This window comes from Aotus nancymaae, unplaced genomic scaffold (assembly GCF_030222135.1).
Source record: "Aotus nancymaae isolate 86718 unplaced genomic scaffold, 86718_ANA_hifiasm-v0.15.2.pri h1tg000019l, whole genome shotgun sequence".
NCBI classification, from domain to species: domain Eukaryota; kingdom Metazoa; phylum Chordata; class Mammalia; order Primates; family Aotidae; genus Aotus; species Aotus nancymaae.
This window is the reverse complement of record NW_026988431.1, coordinates 5442713-5468141: the sequence shown is the minus strand read 5'-3', so window position 1 is coordinate 5468141 and position 25429 is coordinate 5442713. Positions and strand designations below refer to the sequence as shown.

Here is a 25429-nt window from a genome sequence, read left to right as displayed (position 1 = left end):
AATGTTGAGGGTGTGGAATAGTGGTGGAAAAATCATAAAGTTGTGTCAGGTTGAATTTGTTGATATAGGCTCACTAAGCAGAGATTCTGCGTTTAATGTTGCAGCTTGGGAGTTAGGAAGAACTGTAACTGTTTGGTTGGTTAGCCAAAACTTGGATCAAAAGGTGACCTACAGTGTGGGAATTAGAAAGGCCAGACCTGCCTTGGTTAAATGGAGAGGAAGAGATTCATTGGCTTAGACAGACTGTAACGTTAGAGTGGATTTTTCATTTAAGACCTACTTACCCACCCTGGGAAAGCCCAGAAGATACACCTTTCATCAATACTTTGAGAGCGAAATTTGTGAGGGAAGTCCCAGCTTCCTCTTCAGAACTCCATGATCACTCCATTCATCGCTCTAGGCCAGACCTTAGAGTAGGGATTGCAGTGACTGAATTGGGAAATTAAAATGCAATGGGAGTAATTGAAGTAATTGAATTCCTGGGTGGCACAGGCCAAGTGTCATCACTCAACTGCTAAAGGGAAGGTAGACGCTGTGACTATAATGGACAGCAGAGTCAAAGCAGCAGTCAGAATAGCCTGACTCATAAAGACTTAGGGTGTTGGCTAATTGATCATAGTGTCCCTAAAAGTTAAATAAATATAAATAGGAAGCCTACTAAATTCTTACTTGATCTGTATAGCAGAAATGTTCTAAATCAAGTAAACAAAATTCTATCTTGAATCATAAAAACGGACTCACAACTCCTCAGTTTCCAGACTTCAGCAAGTTTATAGACATAGAGTACCACGAATGAAGGAGCTGTTCGGTCCTCTTCAGAAGAGACCATGGGACATTGCCAGAAATTTACTAGTAATCTTCCTCATAGCCCAAAGGGACTCTTGGCCTTTTACTGGGGTAACTGTGCATTGGGGAGAGGAAATAATCAATACTGGCTCTGAACTGACAGTAATTCTAGGAGACCCTAATCTTCACTGTGGGTCCACTGGTGAAAGTAGGGGCTGATAGAGGTCAGGTAATCAATGACATTTTAACCAAAGACCATTTCATAGTGGGTCCAGTAGGTCCTCAACCCCAGCCTGTGGTTATTTCCCCAGTTCCAAAATGCATAATTGGAATAGTTATACTCAGCAGCTGGTGAAATCCCCACACTGGTTCCCTAACTACTTGCACAGTGAGGGCTATCATTGTGGGAAAGGCCAAGTGGAAGGCACTAGAACAGCCTCTATGTAGGAAAATAGTAAGTCAAATGCTGTGTGAAGCCTTTTTTTTAAAAAAAAAAAAACAAAAAACTTTAATCCCATTCATAAGAGAGGAGCCCTCATGATCTAATCACCTCTTGAAGGCCCCACCTCTACTATACTATCACATTGGCAACACCTGAATTTTGAAGGGGGCGCATTCAAACCACAGCACATCTCCTAAACCAGATGTGGTCTTATTGTTTGAGTAAATTAACACATTGACCAACATGGTATGAGGTTATTAATCTGTCAAATGCCTTTTCTCCATTTTTGTCAATAAGGCCTACCAAAAGCAGTGTGTTTTCAGCTGGAAAAACCAGTAATATACTATCACTGTCCTACCTCAGGGGTGTATTAGTCCTCCATCCTTGTGTCATAATTTAGTTCACAGGATTTTGATCATCTTTGCCTTCCATAAGATATCACACTAGTTTATTACATTGATGACACTGTGCTGATTGGACCTAGTGAGCACAAAGCAGCCACTATTATAGAATGATTGGTAAGACATTTGCATGCTAGATGGTAGAACATAAACCCATATAAATTCATGGACTTCTACTGCAGTGAAATTTCTAGGGGCTCAGTGGTGTGGGACATGCCAAGATATCCCTTCTAAGATGAAGAATAAGTTGCTGCATCTAGCCCCACCTACAACCAAAAATGAGGCCTCCTTAGATTTTTGGAGGCAGTCTATTCCTCAGTTGGGTGTGTTTCTCTAGCCCATTTACTAAGTGACCTGAAAAGCTTCTAGTTTTGTGTGAAGCCTAGAGGAAGACTTGACTCTGCAACAGGTCCAGGCTCTTGTTTAAGCTGCTTTGCCACTTGGGCCATATGATCCAGCAGATTCACGGTGCTTGAAGTGTCAGTGCATATAGAGATGCTGTTTGTAGCTTTCAACAGGTCCTTAATGGTGAATCACAGTGTAGACCTTTAGGATTTTGGAGCAAAGCCTTGCCATCATCTGCAGAACTATGGTCCTTTTGAGAAATATCTCTCAGGCTGCTACTGAGCCTTAGTAAAGACTGGGTGTTTAACCCATGGGCCACCAAGCTACCATGTGATCTGAGATACTCATACAAACTGGGTTATTGTTTCTCCCAGCCTGCACCTCTGGCTTTATGGGGAATTCCCTATCATCAATTGACAGAGGAAGAGAAGGTTTGGGCCTTGTTAACAGAGAGTTCTGTATTTATATGCAGGCACCACCTGAAAGTGGTCAGCTGCAAACCTATAGCTCCAACCTGGGACATTTATGAAGGACAATGGTGAAGAAAAATCCTCCCAGTGAGCATAACTTCAAGCAGTGAATCTGATTGTTCATTTTGCTTAAAAGGAGAAATGGCCAGATATGCAATTAGATACTGATGGGCTATTTATGGGCTAGGTTTTGCTGGATAGTAGTCAGAGATTTGGACATTATTGGAAAATTGATGACAAGGAAATGTCAGGAAGAGGTATATGGATAGATCTCTCTGAATTAATAAAAGCCATGAAGATACTTGTGTCTCATGTAAATGCTCACCAAAAGGTGGCCTCAGCAGAAGAGGATTTTAGTAAGTAAGTGATTAGGATGACTCATTCTGTGGTTAGCAGTCAGACTTTCCCCAGCCTCCCCCGTCATCACCCAAAGGGTTCATGAATAAAGTCATCGTGATGTCATGGGCTCAGCAACATGGACTTCCCCTCATCTAGACCAACCTTGTTATAGCTATTGCTGGGTGTGAAATCTGCCAGCAGCAGAGAACAACACTGAATCCCTATATGGCACCATTCCCTGGGGTGATCTGCCAGCTTCTTGGTTGATTACATTGGACTGCTTTCATCATGGAATGAGCAGCATTTTGTTCTTACTGGCATGGACACTTACTCTGGATACAGATTTGCCATCCATGCATGCAATGTCTGCCAAAACTACCATCATAGACTTTTAGAATACCTTATTCACACAGCATTGCTTCTAATCATGGAACTCACTCACAGAAATAAAAAAGTGTGATAACAAGCCCATGTTTATGGAATTCACTGGTCTTATATTTTCCACTATCTGGAAATGGTATGGCCTTTTGAAGACTCAGTTACAATGCCAGGGGTGGGACAAGGTTCTGTAGAAGGCTGTATGTGCTCTGAATCAGTGTCCAATGTATGGTGCTATTTCTTCTATACCCAGGATTCACAGTCCAGGAATCAAGGAGTAGAAATAAAATGGGACTACATGCTATTTCCCCTAGTGATCTGCTAGCAAAATTTTTGCTTCTTGTTTCTGTGACTTTATGCTCTGCTGGCCTAGAGGTCTTCATTCCAAAAGGAGATGTGCTTCTACAAGAAGACATAACAGTGATTCCACCGAAATGGAAGTTAAGACTGCCACCAGCCATGTTGGACTTCTCATGTTTTTGAATCAATAGATAAATAAGAGAGTTACTGTGCTGGCTGGAGTGATTGATCCTGACTACCAGGGGGAAGTTGGACTACTACAATGGAGGTAAGGAAGAGTATGTCTGGAATATAGGGGATCCCTTAAGGAGTCTCTTAGTATTGCCATGGCCTGTGATTAATGTCAATGAAAAACTACAACAGTCCCATTCAGGAAAGGCTATTAATGACCTAAGACCCTTCAAGAATCAAGGTTTGGGTCACTTCAACAGGTAAAGAATCATGACCAACTGAGATGCCTTTTCTACTCATTTTGCACAGGACTGATAGGAGGAAGTCATTTTTTGAAACATGCATTCTTCTTTCTGTATTTATACTTTCACTTAGTTTTCAACCCTGGTTGAAATTAAAAATAAAATTATAGAATGGAAAAACATTTTGGGGGCCAAATAAAATCCATATGTGTGAGAATTTTGAAACATGAAGAACTTGCATACATTCAGTACAACAGACTGAAAAGTTGTAGATGAGGCCACGTCTTTCTTGTTCCTTAGCATGTAAATGACAGTAAAAACACTTTGGGTTATTTTATACATAATGCATAAGTTAAATTTATTTTATATGCTATTTTATGACCTGAAGCTGTTTAGTAAATTGGTTAGCATGTCTCTGACTAATAGGGTAATGTTGAACTATCATTCCTTGAGGCATATTTATGTATTTTTAGATGAAAAGTTGTTATATGCCCCCCAAATGGGGTGTTGGGCTGGGGAAAGAACCACTTTGGGGAAAGAACCACTGTAGGAAAAGCAGTAAAGCTTCTCAAGAGCTATTAACTAAACAGCTCAAGTGAGGTGACACTGTGTATTGGCTTTTAAAAAAATTAAGATAAAAATCTGGCATGAGGGAACTTTCATTTATAATTTTATATACTTTTTTGAGTTAAAAAATGTTGACTTTAAATTTTAAAATTAACAATCAAAACTTCTTTTGATCTCAAATGTGTTATTGAAAACAAGCTGAGTTAAATTGTGAAAACAAAGTTGGAAATAATCATTTTTTTCTTATAAAAAAGAAAATACTGCTACCCAAAATAGCCAAGAGGCCAAAAAGTTCTAAAGAGAAAGGTAATCACCCTTTTGGCACTGTGGGCTGTGTGTCAGTCTCATAAATGAAAAGATGATCCCTAAAATGAGAGGGGTGAGTTTTACTCAACCTCGAGGAAAGTTGTTTTTCAACTATCATTTCCAGACCTCATAGCACAATGGAGAGAAAAAATAGAGGTAAATACACACAGACTCTTTTCTGGAAGGGGAAAGGGGAAACCATTCTAGCTACTAAATTCCTAGAAAGAGTAAACAGAAATAGGGATACACAGGACTTGGTAAAAGTAATTACTTCAGTTTTTAAAGGTTGTGATAAGGCTTCCAAATAAAGCCTATGAAGGAGCCCACAGAGGCCAAGGTATGGCAATCAAGTCCTCAAGAGACAAGTGTAGGATCCAGAGGCCACAAAGCAGATGCCTTCTGAGGAGAAAAGATCAGACTCCAGATTGTCCAAGGAAGCAGCCTTTTATGAATTCGTAAGTGCCCAGTGGTCAGTTTGCCATTGATGATAAATGTCTATGCTTAGGGGAAATAATGGCTTATGAAAAATTCCAGAAATGGGTGAATAGACAGCAGAGATGACAATGCATGTTATTCTAATTATCATTTACTTTTCCTGATTGTTGACATTGTATTTGGAACTGAGTGAGGTGTTTAATAGCCAGCAGTACAAGGAGATGCAAGTTAAAGGAGGAATCACTCTCAGTGTATAACCAGGGCAGATGGCCCAGCTGTTGTGACAGCCATCTATGGGGAGGGCTTCTGGACCTTGAACACAAAGAGATTTATGTTTCCTGATAGTGACTGCATCCTCCCCAATTATTTTTTTTTCTGTCAGGAATTTGGAACTGTAAACAGAGAAGCAGGCATTGGGAGTTGTTGCAGGTTAATGGAAGCCATTTGTGAAAGGGTCCATAAAGTTGAAAGTTGTGGATCTGCCATAGTTCTTATTGTATGAGTTAGCTATTGCAGTGTAATAAATGACCCCCAAACTCAGTAACTTAAAACAACAATCACTTATAATGCACATATTTGTGGGTCATCTGACCTCCACAGGACTCACTCATGCATTTTTTAGGTTGGTTAGAGGCCCTGATCTAGGCTCAGCGTGGCTGGGGTAGCTCTACTCTGTGTGTCTCTCATACACTTTTGGGACAGATGACTGGGCCAGGCATTATTCTTCTCACCGGGATGACAGAAATGCAAGAGAAGTAGAAAAATTCAAGTGTTCTCGAAGCCTAGCCTTGCAATTGGCATGCTTTCATTTCCAGCTCATTTTATTTAATGAAAACAAGTTGCATTGCTGAGCACAGATAAAAAGGTGGGCTTTGTGGCTTGAATGTTTATATCCCCTCCAAAACTCATGTTGAAACTTAATCTTCTTTGTGGTGGAATTAAGAGGTAGGGTCTTTGGGAAAGTGATTAAGTTATGATGGCTGCACCACATGAATGGGGTGCATATTTTTTAAAATGAAAAAGCTGGTGGGAACTAGCCTTGGCTCTATTTTGCTTTTCCATCTTTTCTGCCATGTGACAAGATTCATCCCCTCCAAGGGCACAGAAACCCAGCACCATCTCAGACAGAGTGATCATTCCCCTCACCAGAGACTGAACCAGCCAGAAACTTGATCTTGGACTTCCCAGCCTCCAGAACTGTGAGAAGTACATTCTGTTTATAAATTACCCACTTTGTGGTATTTTGTTATAGGGGTACAAACAATCTAAGAGAGTGGGGAGATAGACTCTGCCTCTTAGTGAGAGGAATGACAAATTCATATGATATGGGGAGGTGAAGAACGAGGGTCCTTTATGCATATCATGCTGCTATGGCAGAATATTGGTTGTGTTGATTGCTGATTGTTGTTTGCCCCATACCCATTCAATACATTTGTTTCTTTTACCTACCTCAGAAATAACAAGCAGAAAGCACCTTGGATATTGCTGCATGCCAGGTCTAGCCCATAAGTATTGCCAAAGTAGTGAGCTTGACTGTGTCCTGGTTTAAGATCCAGTTCTCATGGCCATGGCACTAGGCAGGGAAGGCAAAAAAACATGAACAAAATCTGGTTTCTTTACACTGGCAGTTCACTGGGACAGTGGGAGGATAAACAGGTCTCTTGTAATCCAGGGCATCTCAAACCATATGCTTGGGCTTCAGTTTTTATTCAAATCCCCAAACTTCTCTTTTAACTACACCCATGTTTCTATCTGACATCTTCCTTGGGGAAGTCCATGCCCCTGGACATTCTGGAAATGCTACCTACTTCCATTCTCAAATTAGGATTTTTATATTCACCTCCTTGTATCACCATGTCATTAAAATATAGGAGGGGCAACTGCTGTCCTGGGACATTTTATTTGGTGATGGCATCTTCAGGGCTGAAGATTACGATGGAATATACCTGCTCAAGGCAGGCTTTACCTGGCCAGAGAAATGAACATCTTTTTCTAATTTGCACACAGATGTTATATAGAACAACAATAGCTCAGGCTTTCCTGGTTTTCCCTTGGTAACAATTCTAATGCTGGTGATTTTCTTCCAAGTTAGTGCAAACCGTAGATGCCATTGTGGCTCAAATTATTCAAAGAGGAACTTCTACCTTCTAGTATATAGTCACTAGTTGGTCTTATATTAACCTACTTTTTATTCTAACTCTCCTTGTATTATTGTGAAGTCTATTTTCCTTCAGAATGTTAACTCAACTCATTTCTCAAGTACTACTTGAACTTGAGGACACTAATATATTTTATTCTCAGTTTTACTGCCCATCACTAACTAAAACTGAGTCTGGTTGCTTGTATGAGAAAGAATCTTAACTAATACATTAGCTAAAGAAATACCACAAAGAAACAACAGCATTGCTTAATCAACATGGCAGCTTGATCTGCAAAAGTTAAAAAAAAAAAAAAAGAAAGAGTCAAAGTAGTCTTGGCTGTATTAGCAGCATCAGGCAATTACAGAATCTGCTGCAATAAATGGCCAAGGTTATGGCACCCATAAAGTTTAATTTGCATTCTGAATATTACCATGTGTTCACTGAGAATGCAAAGCAGGCTCTGCAGGTTGTGAGCAGCTGAATTACAGTACATTTCAGGATTTCTTTGGTCCATGCAAAGGCAGGAGGAGAATGGCTTGCTGGTGTGTGGTCAGCCTCAACCTTTGCCTCCTTCAGCAGGACAAAGGTAACATTAAAAGAGATGGCCCTTCTGGGCTACCGTTGGAGGAGATAGAATCACCAGATGGTCTGGTGTAAATTGTCACTGGGCCACATTGCAGCCAATCGGATTATCTGGGTCATTCTGGAGATTAATGTAGATAGTCAGAAGATTGATTAGGTTGCCATGATTGGAACCTGCTGGTATGGGAATGAAAATGATTTTGCCAATTGTATCAAATGTGTGTTATTCCAAGTTACCCAGTGAGAAAGTGAGCTGGCATTGTGCGGAGACACTGAAATTGGATAAGAATCTCATTGCTAGAGAACATACAGAAAATTATATTTCCAGATCAATGAAATATATAAGAATCATACTACTACAGGAGAAAAGGGTTCTAAGCCCAGAATATTTTCCCGCAGCTTCCTCACACTTAGGTATCAAGCATGCATCCATGGCAAGGAAGGAGGTCAGGGCTCTGATTCATTCTGATAATCTTCTCTGCTAGGCTGTATGGATCTCCTGCTCATCTTTCCATTCTTGGGCACCTTCCACAGGCCAGCATTTCCCATAAATCCCTGTGGAAGCCCCCTGTTATCAATGGTTCAGGTTATATAACTAGGATTGTCCTTCCAGAATGTCTGTCTGCTCCACTCCTAACTGCTCTACCACAGCCATGAGCATGACAGGCATCAGACTTAGAAAATCATAGGAAATTCTTTTTTAGTGAAACAAGGAAGAATTTTAGGATACCAGGAGAGTGTGAGAAAGGGAGGATGACGGGGAGAGAAGGGCCAAAAGTGTCTCCCTATTCTTTATTCCTTAAGTAAATTCAGTGCCAAGCCACATCCAAACATAACCCCACTAGCAGGTGAATCTTCAGTTGTCAAATTCTCCAGCACCTCAAGACTGGCTCAATTCCCTCAGTCTTGGAGGTGTTGTGTGAGTAGAGAGGGGAGGAGAGAGGAGAGGGGAGGAGAAGGTAGGAGTGCTCCCTACTTGAGGTGGAGCCCCTTCAGCACCATGGCTGATCATTCTAGAGGGGGAGCTGTCCTGACCCATTTTGTTGCAATGCTGAGGGCAGGAACTGGGAACCAACTGTGACATCCAAAACAGCTTTCACCTCATTTGAGATGCTGATGAACAAGGATTTAAAATATTCACCTCATTTCTTTTTTTTTTTTTTGAGACGGAGTTTCGCTCTTGTTACCCAGGCTGGAGTGCAATGGCGCGATCTCGGCTCACTGCAACCTCCGCCTCCTGGGTTCAGGCGTTTCTCCTGCCTCAGCCTCCCGAGTAGCTGGGATTACAGGCACGCGCCACCATGCCCAGCTAATTTTTTGTATTTTTAGTAGAGACGGGGTTTCACCATGTTGACCAGGATGGTCTCGATCTCTTGACCTAGTGATCCACCCGCCTCGGCCTCCCAAAGTGCTGGGATTACAGGCATGAGCCACCGCGCCCGGCCACCTCATTTCTTTAATAAGTGAGTTAACATCATTTTTGAAAAACAGGATTTGTTTTAAGGAAAGAATTTTAGTTGTAGGTCTCTTCTATAATAAAGCAGAGTATATATATATATATATATACACACACACACACACACACACACAAGAAAAAGTAAACAAAAAGCCTACATAAATGAATGTATGAAGCACACTAAACAATTTAAAATTATTTCTACATAAATCACTCAGAGAAAAATATAACATAGGAAGAAAATAAAAATCTTCATAACCTCCCAGTTGGATTTTAGTATATTTCCTTCTAGTTGTTTTTCTATGTGTGTGAGAAAACCTTTTAAAAATTAGATAATTTGTGTACATACATACACCACACACACATACTTTTCAAATCAATCTCTATTAGTTTACTATGGCTGCCATAACAAAATATCACAGACTTGGTGGCATAAAGAATAGGAATTTGTTTCTCACACTTCTGAAGGCTGGAAGTCCGAGATTAAGGTGATGGCAGGTTTGGTTTCTCCCGAGGCCCCTCTCCTTGGCTTGCTGATGGCAGTCTTCTCTCAGTGTCCTCATGGGACCTTTTCTATGTGCACTCCTGGTGCTCTTTCTCTTCTTATAGAGACACCAGTCATACTGGATTATGCCTTCTTTGAACCTAATTACCTCTTTAAAGACCCTATCTCTGGCTGGGCACGATGGCTCCTGCCTGTAATCCCAGCACTTTGGGAGGCTGAGGCAGGCAGATCACCTGAGGTCAGGGGTTTGAGACCAGCCTGGCCAAGATGGTGAAACTCCCTCTCTACTAAAAGTACAAAAATTAGCTGGGCATGGTGGCAAGCACCTGTAATCCCAGCTACTCGGGAGGCTGAGGCAGGAGAATCACTTGAACCCAGAAGATGGAGGTTGCAGTGAGCCAAGATCAAGCCACTGTCCTCCAGCCTGGGTGACAGAGTGAGACTGTGTCTCAAAATAAAATTCAATAAAATAATAAAATAAAAACCCAGTCTCCAAATACAGTCACTTTGGGAGTTAGGGCTTTTTGGTGGGACACAATTCAGTCCGTAACACTATTTAACATTACATAATAATCTTTCCCCTACATCATTAAATTGTCTTAAAAACATTTTGATAGCTATACTATAACTTGCACAATATTTTCCTATTATTTTAATTGTTTATAGTCAGCAAAAGGTTATTTTACTTATAAGTAATATTTCATAAACATCTCCTTGCGTAAATGTTAAGTGTAACTATTTGTCTTTCAAGTAAATTTTAAGCTACTGGAAGAAAGGCATCAGGGAGAGAGCTGTGGTGAGGGACAGACCCAGGGATACCTATGGGCTAGATTGCCCTAGTTTTCCCCACTTCACATCCCATTCTTGGACTATAGGCCATTGACAAGCACAGGCCCCAGGCCTATCAACAGATACCCCCCAAATGTGATCCCATCCCAGTGACAGGAGGTGGTTGCCAGCTCCCACTTGTCCATCTATGCTATGGTCCCTGTTACTGACTTTCCTCTGATCCTCCACTTCCCCTTCTCTGGACTTTTACTCCTCTAGCTCTTCTCATAATTATGCAAGGTCTCCTTACTTTGGCAAACTCCTTATTCCATAATAGTAAGAAGAGCTTACTATATGCAGAAGAGCTTACTATATGGTAGGGTGCAGAACAATCATAATGGGTAGCGTGGTTCCGCATTCTTAACTGATACAGGCAATTTGCCTCTCTGTACTTCAATATCCTCATATGTAAATTGAGACTAATATATGGGGAAGTATCTAGATGTTCTAAGGTACACTTAGAACAGTAGCTGGCACATAAAAAGGATTCAGTGAATTTGGGCTGTTATCTTCATTATTGTTATCACCTGTATGCCCAGGTACCTGCTTTAGATTTGTAATTTCGTCCAAGTATGACTCCTAGCTTCTTTCTTGATTCCAGTAAAAATTTGCTCACAGAAACATTTGCAAAGCATAGTTAATTTTACTGGTCAGGTGTAGGAAGACATGAAAAGAATTTTACTTCATGGTATTACAAGCAACTCCAAGTTGAAAAGCTAACTTTCTTAAATTTTCTTCTGCTGCATACCCCTGGGCATTCCCACTGATTCTTTACCCAAAGCACCCAAAACACCTACCTCATGCCTTCCCCAGATGTTCCCTCCTTATCTGCTCTCCTCATCTCCTCAAGTCTTTTTTATCCCCCTCCTTCCCAAGAGCAAACCCTACACTTTTTCTTGTTTTGTCCTGTCAAGCAGCTTGATCATGGTTTTATTACTTGAATTATTGCAGTGGTCCTTAACCTGGGGCAATTTTGGTACCAATGGGATATTTAGCAACGTCTAGAGACATTTTTGGTTGTCACAACTGGGAGTGATAACTGGAATCTACTGAGTATAGGCCAACGATGATGAACACATCCTACAACAAAACATTATCCAGTCCAAAATGTCAAAAGTGCTGAGATTCAAAGACTGAACTAGTGCAACGTTCATGTTCTCAGAGCCTTAGTGTTAACCCGATTAGCTTACCAAGACAGTTTTACGAGAAAAGACGGCTCTCTTCCCTTTAAAATACTTTGACTCTGGCTATTAAGAAAATACATTTCCATCTCTGCACAGAGAAGTTGTAGCTTTTCCTGCACTATAATGCAATACATGCTTCCGTTGTTCAGCTCTAGGATTAGCTTCTAGAGCTGTGCTTCCCATATGACAGCCACTTGATAGATATGGTTATTATATTACCAAAAGTGAACATTAAAAATAGACTGGTGTTGAACAATGGGAACACATGGACACAGGGAGGGGAGCACTATACACTGGGGTCTGTTGGGGGGGAGTAGGGGGGAAAGCGGGGGGTGGGGAGTTGGGGAGAGATAGCATGGGGAGAAATGCCACATATAGGTGAAGGGGAGGAAGGCAGCAAATCACACTGCCACGTATGCACCTATGCAACAATCTTGCATGTTTTTCACATGTACCCCAAAACCTAAAATGCAATAAAAAAAAAAAATTCAGTCCCTTAGTTATACTACTCACATTTCAAAGTGACTACCAAATGGGATAGTGCAGATATAGAACCTTTTTATCACCCCAGAAAGTTCTATTGGACTGTACGATTGTACAGTGAGATTGGACCATGAGGTTGTAGGGTAATGAGACTGTAGTGTTTGCCCCTAGACCTTCCTCATAATTCTTCTCTTAAATTTAACTTTTAAGTTCAGGTGTACACATCCAGGTTTGTTACATAAGTAAACTTATGGTGGTTTGTTGTACAGATTATTTTGTCACCCAGGTATTAAGCCTAGTACCCATTAGTTATTTTTCCTGATCTTCTCCCTCCTCCCATACTCCATCCTTTGATAGGCCTCAATGTGTGTTGTTTCCCCTCCATGTGTCCATGTGTTCTCATCATGCAGTATTTGGTTTTCTGTTCCTGGATTAGTTTGCTAAGGATAATGGCCTCCACATCCATCCATGTTCCTTCAAAGGGCATAATCTCATTTTTGTTTTCTAGCTGCATAGTATTCCATGGCATATATATATATATCACATTTTCTTTATCCAGTCTCCCATTGATGGGAATTTAAGTTGACTCCATGTCTTTGCTACTGTGAATAGAGTTGCAATGAACATACATATGCATATGTCTTTATAATAGAATGACTTCCAATCCTTTGAGTATATAACCAGTAATGAGATTGTTGGGTCGAATGGTATTTCTGTTTTTAGGTCTTTGAGGAATCACCACACTGTCTTCCAACATGGTTGAACTAATTTACACTCCTCCCCAACAGTGTTTAAGTGTTTCTTTTTCTCTGTAACCTTGACAGCATCTGTTATTTTTCAACTTTTTGTTAATAGCTATTTTGACTGGTATGAGATGGTATCTCATTGGGGTTTTGATTTTCATTTCTCTAACCATCAGTGAGGCTGAGTTTTTCTCATATGCTTGCTGGCTACATGTATGTCTTCTTTTGAAAAGTGTCTGTTCATGTATTTTGCCCACTTTCTAATGAAGTTGGTTTTCTTGCTTGTTAATTTGTTTAAATTCCTTATACATTCTGAATCTTAGACCTTTGTCAGATTCACAGTTTGCAAAAATTTTCTCCCATTCTGTAGGCTGTCTGCTCACTCTGTTGATAGTTTTCTTCGCTGTGCAGAAGCTCTTTAGTTTAATTAGATACCATTTATCAATTTTGCTTGTGTTGCCATTGCTTTTGCTGTCTTTGTCATGAAATCTTTCCCTGTTCCTATGTCCAGAATGGTATTGCCTAGGTTGTCTTCCAGGACTTTTATAGTTTTGAGTTTCACATTTAAGTTTCTAATCCATCTTTTTTTTGGATTAAAACAACACAGATTTATTTAGCACTCACACTGCATGTCTAAAGCATGTCACTTGAGGGATGCCATATTATCGTCATCACTCAGGGACCCAGGCTGACAGAGAGTTGGCCATGTGACTGACATCACCATCTTAACATTCTAACAAAGGAGAATGCAAGGGGAATCACATGCAAGCTTTGAAGTGCTTCCATCCAAGAAAGACACCTGTCACTTCCACTCTTATTTAACTGGCCAGAGAAAGTCACATCACCCTGCCTAATTCCATGGAGTTAAAGAAGCATAACCTTCCCTTGTGTTGGGAGAAGAGGAGAACCAGAACCACTAGCAAACACCACTAACATGTGCTTCATCATCCATAATCTACCTCCTTAATTCCTTTCTCCTCTTCTTCCCTCTCTGATCTTCTATCTGAACAGTATTCCCTGATCCCTTGCCATTCTAATGTTATCTCCTTCCATCCCTTTCTTTGTTTTGTTTTGTCTTTATTTTTTTGATAGTGAGCTTTTTTTAAAAAATAAGTTTTTGGGGAACAGGTGGTGTTCAGTTACATGAATAAGTTCTGTAGTGGTGATTTCTGAGATTTTGTTATACTTATCACTCAAGCAGTATACACTGTACCAAATGTGTAGTCATTTATCCCTGACCCCACTCCCACCCTTTTCCTTAAGTCCCCAAAGTCCATTGTGTCATTCTTATACCTTAGCGTCCTCATAGCTTAGTTCCCAGTTCTGAGTGAGAACACACAATGTTTGGTTTGCCATCGCTGAGTTACTTTACTTAGCATAACAATCTCCAATTCCATCCAGGTTGCTGCAAATGTCATTACTTCATTCCTTTTTATGACTGAGTAGTTTTTTTTTGTATATGAGTAATTTTTTGTATTTATGAAAGGGGTTCAGTTTCAATCTTCTGCATATGGCTAGCCAGTTCTGCCAGCACCATTTATTGAATAGGAGATTTTCTTGCCATTGCATGTTTTTGTCAGTTTTGTCAGAGATCAGATGGTTGTTTGTGTGTGGCCTTATTTCTGGGTTCTCTATTCTGTTCCCTTCGTCTATGCTTTTGTAACAATACCATGCTGTTTTGGTTACTGTGGCACTGTATGGTAGTTTGAAGTTGAGTAGCATGATGCCTCCACATTTGTTCTTTTTGCTTAGGATTATCTTGGCTATTCAGGCTCTTTTTTGGTTTTATATGAATTTTAAAACAGTTGTTTTTCCTAGTTCTGTGAAGAATGTCAATGGTAGTTTAATAGGAAACTATAAATTGAATCTATAAATTGATTTCGGCTGTATGCCATTTTTATAATATCGATTCTTCCTATCCATGATCATGGGTTGTTTTTCCACTTGTTGGTATCATTGCTGATTTCTTTGAGCAGTGTTTTGTAGTTCGCCTAGTAGAGATCTTTCACCTCCCAGGTTAGTTGTATTCGTAGGAATTTTGTGTGTGTGTGCACGTGTGTGTGTGAATTGTGAATGCAATTGTGTTTCTGACTTGGCTCTTGGCTTGACTGTTGTTGATATATAGGAAGGTTAGTGATTTTTGTACTTTGATTCTGTATGCTGAGATTTTGCTAAAGTTGTTTATCAGCATAAGAAGCTTTTGGACTGAGACTATAGGTTTTTGTAGATATAGGATCATGTCATCTGCAAAGAGATAGTTTGACTTCTTGTCTTCCTATTTGAATGCTCTTTATTTCTTTGTCTTGCCCGATTGCCCTGACCAGAAGTCCCAATACTATGTTGAATAGGAGTCATGAGAGAGGGCATCCTTGTCTCATGCTGGTTTTCAAGGGGAATGCTTTCAGCTTTTGCCCATTCACTATGAGGTTGGCCATAGGTTTGTCATAGGTGGCTTTTCTTATTTTGCAGTATCTTCCTTCAATAGTTTATTGAATTTTTAACATGAAAAGATGTTGAATTTTATTGAGAGTCTTTTCTGTGCTTATTGAGAAAATTATGTGTTTATTTGTCCTTAGTTCTGTTTATGTGATGAATCACTTTTATTCATTTGCATATGTTGAACCATTCTTACATCCCCAGGATACTTGATCATGGTAGATAAGCTTTCTAATGGCTGCTGAATTCGGTTTGCCAGTATTTTGTTGAGGAGTTTTGCACTGATGTTCATCAAGGATATTTACCTGAAATTTTCTTCTTTTTATTGTGTCTCTGCCAGGTTTTGGTATTAGTATGATGCTGGCCTCATAGAATGAAACAGGAAGGAGTTTCTACTCCTCAAGTCTTTGAAATAGTTTCAGAAGAAATGGTATCAGATACCCTTTGCACATCTGGTAGAATTCAGCTGTTAATCTGTCTGATTCTGGACTTTTTTTAGTTGGTAGGCTACTGAATTACTGACTCAATTTTAGATCTCATTATTGATCTGTTCAGGGATTCAGTTTCTTCTTGGTTCAGTCTTAGGAGTATGTATGTGTCCAGGAATTTGTCCATTTCTTCTAGATTTTTTAGTTTATGTGCATAGAGGTGTTCATAATATTCTCTGATAGTCATCTGTATTTCTGTGGGTTCAGTGGTAATCTTCTTCTTGTTTTTTCTAATTGTGCTTACTTGAATCTTCTATCTTTTCTTCTTTATTAATCTAGGTAGCAGCCTATCTATTTTTATTAATTTTATCAAAAGACTAGCTCCTCGATTCATTGATCTTTTGAATTTTTTGTGTGTGCCTCTCAATCTCCTTCAGTTCAGCTCTGATTTTGGTTATTTCTTGTATTCTTCTAGCTTTGGGCTTGGCTTGCTCTTGGTTCTCTAGTTCTTTTAATTGTGATGTTAAGTTGTTAAATTGAGATCTTTCTAACTTTTTGATATGAGCATTTAGTGCTATAAATTTCCCTCTTAACATTGCATTAGCTATGTTCCAGAGATTGTGATATATTTTATCTTTATTCTCTTTAGTTTCAAAGAACTTCTTGATTTCTGCCTTAATTTCATTATTTACCCAAAAGTCATTTAGGAGTAGGTTATTTAATTTCCATATAATTTTGTGGTTTTGAGTGAATTTCTTAGTCTCTCTCACCATTCTTTTTTGTTCACTTTTGTAAATCACCATGTCTTTTGTGATCCAGTCAGGAAATCATAGGAGGTGTCACTCTCTAGCATCAGAGTGAGCTGAAAGCTCCTCTCCTGCAAAGGCATTCTGCCTCAGATATGAGGAGAGTAACTCAAAGATGCTTAGGTCCTTTGAAGGGAATGTAAACTCCTCAAGGACAGGAGTTTACAATTTCTTTCCCTAAGGACCCATGACACATAGCATGGTGTCTGACACATGGTCAGCATTTAACAAATAACTAATTCAGTGAGTTGAGTGAATTATATAAATCCTAACACGTTCTGTATCTGTGCGTTGGCCTGTATCTTGGCAATCCAGGATTAAGTAGACTTGGCCATCAAGTTGGTTTGTTGTAGCCAAAACCTACATTGTAGGGAGGAGTAATAAACAAAGAATAGGAGTTTGCATTGGCTTCTGGTTCCTCCTTGCCAGCTAGGTGACCTTTGCTGGTTATTTGGTTGATTGCTTAATCTCTGTGGGGCTCAGTTTTCCCCTTTGTTAAATGAGAATCTAATTTTTGACTTTCCTACCTTCTTGGCTTTTTGTGAAGTTTGAATGAGGTAATTTTGTTGAGAGCAGTTTCTAAAACATAGATATCAGTAGCTTTTATTGTTATCACAATTACACAGGCAATGGTCCTAGTTAAAATTAGCAGGGGTCATATATTTCTTCTTCCTGTAGAATTCTAGCTTTCAGACTCATGGTAACATTTGTTTATCTCACTACTGGCAAGTTTTTTTGGTTACTTTGAGCTCATTCCTCGATCTTCTTTCTGTTTTCTCATTAAAAAAGAAATGAATCTAGTTCAGAGGGCTTTGCTAAAGAATAGCTAATGAATTACAGATGCTGTAAATGCCAAGCAAAGACAATAGGCTGCTCTCAGGGATCCAGTATCCTTGCATTCCACTGTATCAGTCTCTTCCACTTTCTCTTTTTTTCTTTTTATTGCATTTTAGGTTTTGGGGTACATGTGAAAAACATGCAAGGTTGTTGCATAAGTGCACACGTGGCAGTGTGATTTGCTGCCTTCCTCCCCTTCACCCATATCTGGCATTTCTCCCCATGCTATCTCCCCCCAACTCCCCACCCCCGACTGTCCCCCCCACTCCCCCCCAACAGACCCCAGTGTATAGTGCTCCCCTCCCTGTGTCCATGTGTTCCCATTGTTCAATACCCATCTATGAGTGAGAACATGCGATGTTTGATTTTGCGTTCTTGTGTCAGTTTGCTCAGAATGATGGTTTCCAGGTTTATCCATGTCCCTACAAAGGACGCGAACGCATCGTTTTTGATGGCTGCATAATATTCCATGGTGTATATGTGCCACATTTTTCCTGTCCAGTCTATCATCGATGGGCATTTGGGTTGGTTCCAGGTCTTTGCTATTGTAAACTGTGCTGCAATGAACATTCGTGTGCATGTGTCCTTATAGTAGAACGATTTATAATCCTTTGGATATATACCCAGTAATGGGATTGCTGGGTCAAATGGAATTTCTTTTTCTAGGTCCTTGAGGAATCGCCACACTGTCTTCCACAATGGATGAACTAATTTCCAGTTTTTGCCCATTCAGTATGATATTGGCTGTTGGTTTGTCGTAAATAGCTTTTATTATTTTGAGATACGTTCCGTCGGTACCTAGTTTATTGAGAGTTTTTAGCATAAAGGGCTGTTGAATTTTGTCGAAGGCCTTCTCTGCATCAATTGAGATAATCATGTGGTTTTTGTCTTTGGTTCTGTTTATGTGGTTTATTACATTTATAGACTTGCATATATTGAACCAGCCTTGCATCCCTGGGATGAATCCTACTTGATCGTGATGGATAAGCTTTTTGATGTGCTGTTGTAATCGGCTTGCCATTATTTTATTGAAGATTTTTGCATCTATGTTCATCATGGATATTGGCCTGTAGTTTTCTTTTCTTGTTGAGTCTCTGCCGGGTTTTGGTATTAGGATGATGTTGGTCTCATAAAATGATTTGGGAAGGATTCCCTCTTTTTGGATTATTTGGAATAGTTTCAGAAGGAATGGTACCAGTTCCTCTTTGTATGTCTGGTAGAATTCGGCTGTGAACCCATCTGGACCTGGGCTTTTTTTGGGTGGTAGGCTCTTAATTGCTGCCTCAACTTCAGCCCTTGTTATTGGTCTATTCAGGGTTTCAACTTCTTCCTGGTTTAGGAGGAGGCAACTGTCCAGGAATTTATCCATTTCTTCCAGGTTTTCTAGTTTATGTGCATAGAGTTGTTTGTAATAATCTCTGATGATGGTTTGAATTTCTATGGACTCTGTGGTGATATCCCCTTTATCATTTTTTATTGCATCTATTTGGTTATTCTCTCTTTTCTTTTTTATTAATCTGGCTAGTGGTCTATTTTGTTGATCTTTTCAAAAAACCAGCTCCTGGATTTATTGATTTTTTTGTAGGGTTTTTCGTGTCTCTATCTCCTTCAATTCTGCTTTGATCTTAGTTATTTCTTGTCTTCTGCTAGGTTTTGAGTTTTTTTGATCTTGCTCCTCTAGCTCTTTCAATTTTGATGATAGGGTGTCAATTTTAGATCTCTCCTTTCTTCTCATGTGGGCACTTATTGCTATATATTTTCCTCTAGAGACTGCTTTAAATGTGTCCCAGAGATTCTGGTGTGTGGTGTCTTCATTCTCGTTGGTTTCGAAGAACATCTTTATTTCTGCCTTCATTTCATGGTTTATCTAGTCAACATTCAGGAGAACGTTGTTCATTTTCCATGCGGCTGTGTGGTTCTGGGTTGGTTTCTGAATTCTGAGTTCTAACTTGATTGCACTGTGGTCTGAGAGACTCTTTGTTATGGTTTCCGTTCTTTTGCATTTGCTGAGGAGTGATTTACTTCCAATTATGTGGTCAATTTTAGAGTAGGTGTGATGTGGTGCTGAGAAGAATGTATATTCTGTGGATTTGGGCTGGAGAGTTCTGTAAATGTCTATTAGGTTTGCTTGTTCCAGGTCTGAGTTCAAGTCCTGGATATCCTTGTTAATTTTCTGTCTCGTTGATCTGTCTAATATTGACAGTGGTGTGTTGAAGTCTCCCACTATTATTGTGTGGGAGTTTAAGTCTCTTTGTAAGTCTTTAAGAACTTGCCTTATGCATCTGGGTGCTCCTGTATTAGGTGCATATATATTTAGGATCGTTAGCTCTTCTTATTGCATTGATCCTTTTACCATTATGTAATGTCCTTCTTTGTCTCTTTTGATCTTTGTTGCTTTAAAGTCTATTTTATCAGAGATGAGAATTGTAACTCCTGCTTTTTTTTTGCTCTCCATTTGCTGGGTAAATCTTCCTCCATCCCTTTATTTTGAGCCTTTGTGTATCCTTGCATGTGAGATGGGTTTCCTGGATACAGCACACTGATGGGTTTTGGCTTTTTATCCAATTTGCCAGTCTGTGTCTTTTGATTGGGGCATTTAGTCTGTTTACATTTAGGGTTAATATTGTTATGTGTGAATTTGATCCTGTCATTTTGATGCTAGCTGGCTGTTTTGCCCATTGGTTGATGCAGATTCTTCATTGTGTTGATGCTCTTTACCATTTCGTGTGTTTTTGGAGTGGCTGGTACTGGTTATTTTTTTCTATGTGTGGTGCCTCCTTCAGGAGCTCTTGTAAAGCCGGTCTGGTGGCGATGAAATCTCTGAGTGCTTGCTTGTTCACAAAGGATTTTATTTTTCCTTCACTTATGAGCTTAGTTTGGCTGGATATGAAATTCTGGGTTGAAAGTTCTTTTCTTTAAGGATGTTGAATATCGGCCCCCACTCTCTTCTGGCTTGTAGGGTTTCTGCTGAGAGATCTGCTGTGAGTCTGATGGGCTTCCCTTTGTGGGTAACCCGACCTTTCTCTCTGGCTGTCCTTAGTATTTTCTCCTTCATTTCAATGCTGGTGAATCTGACGATTATGTGCCTTGGGGTTGCTCTTCTAGAGGAATATCTTTGTGGTTTTCTCTGTACTTCCTGGACTTGAATATTGGCCTGCCTTGCTAGGTTGGGGAAGTTTTCCTGGATAATATCCTGAAGAGTATTTTCCAGCTTGGATGCATTCTCTTTGTCACATTCGGGTACCCCTATCAAACGTAGATTAGGTCTTTTCACATAGTCCCATATTTCTTGTTGACTTTGTTCATTCCTTTTTACCCTGTTTTCTCTAATCTTGCCTTCTCATTTTATTTCATTGAGTTGATCTTCGACCTCTGATATCCTTTCTTCTGCTTGGTCAATTCGGCTGTTGAAACTTGTGCATGCTTCGCAAAGTTCTCGTGTTGTGTTTTTCAGCTCCATCAATTCACTCATATTCCTCTCTAAGTTGTCCATTCTCGTTAGCATTTCGTCAAGTCTTTTTTCAAGGTTCTTGGTTTCTTTGCATTGGGTTAGAACATGTTCTTTTAGCTCACAGAAGTTTCTTATTATCCACTTTCTGAAAGCTGATTCTGTCATTTCATCACACTCATTCTCCATCCAGTCTTGTTCCCTTGCTGGTGAGGAGTTGTGATCCCTTGTAGGAGGAGAGGTGTTCTGGTTTCGGGTGTTTTCATCCTTTTTGCGCTGGTTTCTTCCCATCTTTGTGGATTTATCCACCTGTCGACTTTGTAGTTGCTGTCTTTCTGATTTTGGTAATTTTAAGTCTGCAGCAGCAGAACTCATAAACCCTCTTTTCTTCTCTCCAGGTGTTCTGTCCCAGGGAGTTAGGGCTTTATGATTTTCCACTGTGCTGCTGCCATTTTCCCTGCCCACAAGGTGGCAGCCTAGTCACACTCAGCCTGCAGAGGCTTCGCTGAGCTGCTGCGGGCTCCGCCCAGCTTCCGTGTGAACTTCCCTGCAGTCCTGTTTATATGGGTGTGGTTAGAACTGCTTCTGCTATGTTGGCCCGCCCCTGTAGTGACGGAGTCTCTGTAGTGGCAGGTTGCCTTGGGTATGGGCAGATTGCCCTAGGAACTGCAGGGTGCCTCCGTAATGGAGGACGCCCCTCCTCCACAGAGCTGGACCGTCCCGGGTTCAGTTGTGTTTGCCATGGCGCTTTTTTTTGCCCGGGAGTCTCCTAGCTTGGCTCCCTGTTTCAGATCCCCTTGCTGGCTAAGAGGGGACACCTTCTCGTCTACTCTGCCCCAGGAGCCGCTGCATTGGCTGAAGCTGCGGCTCTGAGATTTGTGGCGCTTTTTTTGCCTGGGAATCTCCTGGCCTGGCTCCCCATTTCAGCTCCCCTTGCTGGCTTGGAGTGGACTCAGTCTCGCTCACTCTGCACAGGGAGCCGCTGCGCCAGGGCAGAGGCCAAGCAGCCGCGCTGGTCAAACCAGCGGCGCTGGTGAGCCATGGGGCTCCCCCGCCTGTGAATCTCCTGGTCTGTGGGCAGTAAAAATCCGTCTGGAAGTGTGGCGTCCACTCACCCTCTGCGCTTTCTCTTGGAGTTGCAATCCCGAGTTCCTCCTAACTGGCCATCTTGGATCTCTCTTCCTCTTCCACTTTCTTTTCAGTCTGGCATTTAACAACACCCCGATGACATTATGGTTTCATCTTCAGAGAACGGTGTCTCAGAAGTTAACACTTTTGTCATTATCCATTGAGCTGATTTTGAGATTCCTAAAAGTGTTTAAAAGCAAGATCAGCTGACTTCAGTCACAGCAGGTATTACAGGTAAATCATGTTCTTCTGAAATGGCTATTATGTCTACATCTACATCTACATCTACACTGAAATTCATCATCTGCAGCTTCATTCTCTCTTCATTTTACTCAGGGAGGGAGACCCAAGTTTGGCGCTTTCAACTATGAAATTCCCATGTTGTAGGCAGTATTTCTGCAGCATATATTTCCAACACCTTACCTTAATTGCAATGCTCTTTGTTTTACTTTACTCATATGCTATCTATCTTCCAAGTCCCCTGTCTTTTTTCTTTCTCTCTGGGACTACTGCTGGAACTACTGCTCCAACAATTTCCTTCTCTGTAGTGAGAGAATGATAGAAACTTAAGGCTAGAAAGGACCTGAAAGATCCTCTAGTCTTAAACATCCTATAATCCTTCAATCTATCCCAATTAGTTGTTCAACCTGTGCTTGAACAAATTATTACAACATACCCATTACCTTGGAGTTAATAAAAATTGTCTAATTTTCTTATAACTTAGTTTTCACTCCCCAGTGAAACAGTCATGAGTTGTTCCTTTATTATGTCTTTCAACCCTTAACATATTTGTATTGGTTGGGATTGCTTTTGACTGCATGCAGCAGAAATCTGAATAAAGTTGGCAAACAAATAAAGCTTTATCTTCTCTCATAACAAGAAGTCTCGGAGACAGGCCATTGTTGTTGTTGGCTCAGTGGGTCACTGATGTTGTAGCCAGCAAAATTTTTGCACAGATCCCTTTGCTAAAGCTTTTTCCAGGCACCATGATCACATTTAAGGCAGAAAGAAGGCAGTCACATCTATAACTTTTTGTCATGAAAACAATAGCTTCTTCAGAAAATTTTCTTTAGTTTTATGCTTACCTCTCATTGGCTAGAGTGATCACATCTGCAAGATTGGGCTGTAGAAACTGAAATGAGATTGTCGTGTTTGGTGTATCCCAATCATAATCCGTATCCTGGGGATAGGCTTATTGCCTCTCTCCAAAATATTTGGGGTCTGTTAATCAGGAAGAAAGGGAGAATGGTATTAGGATGGCTACTGTCATAGCTGTGTTCCTCAAGAAGCTAGTCATGAGACAAGTTTGCTAGCAAAAGGGGCTTATTTAGGAGACGATCCCAAGAAGCATTAGCAGGAGAGTGGGAAAATGAAAAATAGATGGATAGAAAGGTGTATTAATGAGCAGGTTAGTGCTTTGGGCAACTGCAGCTCAGTCCTACTCAGGACAGCGTAGAGCTTTCCTACCTGAGTGGTAAGGAAGCTGGAATATTGAACCATTCATTCCCATCCATCGCTGGTAGAGAGCTGCTCCCAGGAACACTAACTTCCAAGCACCTCCAACCTATCCCTTGTGTGGACTAAGCATCTCCCTCAAGCAGAGAGTTTTAGAAGCTTGTAACAAGAGCAATCCATGTACTCAGACATGGTGAGTGCCAAGGAACATGCAGTGTCTGCTAAGCTACCGTCAATGCCAGTCACAGTACTTACAAGGTACTCACTCAATAAATACTTTAATTCAATGAACACTTATGGAGTACCTACTACTTGCCAAGTACTGTAAAAGATATTTACTAATTGATTTACTCTCAGAGGGACTTTCTTAACATAAACAAAAACAAAACACATGGTCTTTATACTCAAATCTTGATAAATTATAGAAATGCACTTTCCCCATGGCTGTGACCCTTCTCCTTTCCCTATTCAATATTGGTGATTAAACTTTTTGTTCCTATCAAAGGAATCAGTCAGTACTAAAACAGCCTGTCACTGCATATAGTGTAATTCTTAGGAAACAAGCTGTTTTATTTAATAAAATGTTCAGTGTTTCTGAGTTCTACTTTGTCCTTAAGAGCAGTTATTTACTAAGTAGCACATTAGTTGCTTGAAAAAAATGAATGTCTCTTTTTCTTATTCTAGCATGAGCTACCATGAGCTACCTCTCATTATAACCGCCATTGTTCTTTTCTTAATAACTTAAATGAGGACATGATTGTCATGAATGTAGGTGTTGCTTCAAACCTCCTTCAAAAGTTATTCTTAGGTACCTGCTACAACAGGAAGAATATAATCATCCTGCCATCCAAGGCTAGCTTTGCTCCAGTGTGAAGTTCTCTTGTGCCTGGTGGATTGAGTCTGATGATGGTGCCATGACTATTTTGTTTTCTATTTCTTTTGCTTCCCTTCTTTTCTGCTCCGCCCTTCTGCACTCATTGACCACAAATTTATTGAGTACTGCAGTGGGCACTGATGCCTCTCTAGCATCTATTCCACTCCCTTGCTATTGGGGTAGGCATGTGGTTTGGTAGGACTGATCACCAAACTCATAGCCAGGGGCAAGACATGATTGGCTTGTGTCAACCAGACAGTATTTTGCTGGTCGTAGTGATTAGTTCATGGGAGATTATGTCCAATGAATGTGGAGCCAGCCTGAGAACAAAGATGGCACAATAGAGAAAGATAGATCTGAGAAAATAGAAGTGAAATACAGTCATAGTCCAGTTAAAACTGTTTTAGAAGCTATATTAATTTCTACACATTTTAGTTCCATGAACTAATACATTTCTTTTGTTGTTAAAACAATTTGAGTTGGTTTTCCTTTACTTGCAGCCCAAAACATCTTGACTAGAAAAAACCAAAACCCTGCACTTCCTTTCCTCTTCCCGCCTTGAATTAACCCTACGTTTCACTCTGTATTCTCCACTTGTTTCTCTAGGTTCCAAATCTGGATTTCAGTCACCCAGTATCCAGCCAGCAATATCTTTTCGAAATGTGGCCAATACTTGACCATGGAAAAACCCAGTCATTCAGCTTACTAAGACCTTCTGAGGCATGGGAAATTACCATAAGACATATGCCAAGTATGTCCCCAAATCGTGTCTTCTGACTATAAACTCCATAAAGTTTGTCGAATTCTAAATTATATAAAAACTGTGGCAAGAAAATGTTTGACAATAAGCCTAGTTCTGGAATTGGTGTTCAGGGTCTTTAGTTCTCCTATTGCAAACCCAAATTCATTTATT

General features: G+C 40.3%; 1 protein-coding gene across 3 annotated transcripts in view; it reads left to right on the top strand.

Moving 5' to 3' along the window:
• The window catches only part of ZCWPW2 (zinc finger CW-type and PWWP domain containing 2), a 408857-nt gene that overhangs the window by 180165 nt on the left and 203263 nt on the right, over window positions 1-25429 (top strand). The window contains exons 13-14 of one of the 3 annotated variants that reach the window (XM_064378597.1): window positions 3415-3729; window positions 6265-6381. The gene's annotated coding sequence lies outside the window, so the exon portion shown is untranslated. Of the gene's footprint in view, window positions 1-3414; window positions 3730-6264; window positions 6382-25122; window positions 25240-25429 lie in introns of those variants that run through there. The other 2 variants (XM_064378598.1, XM_064378599.1) reach the window with 2 other exon arrangements.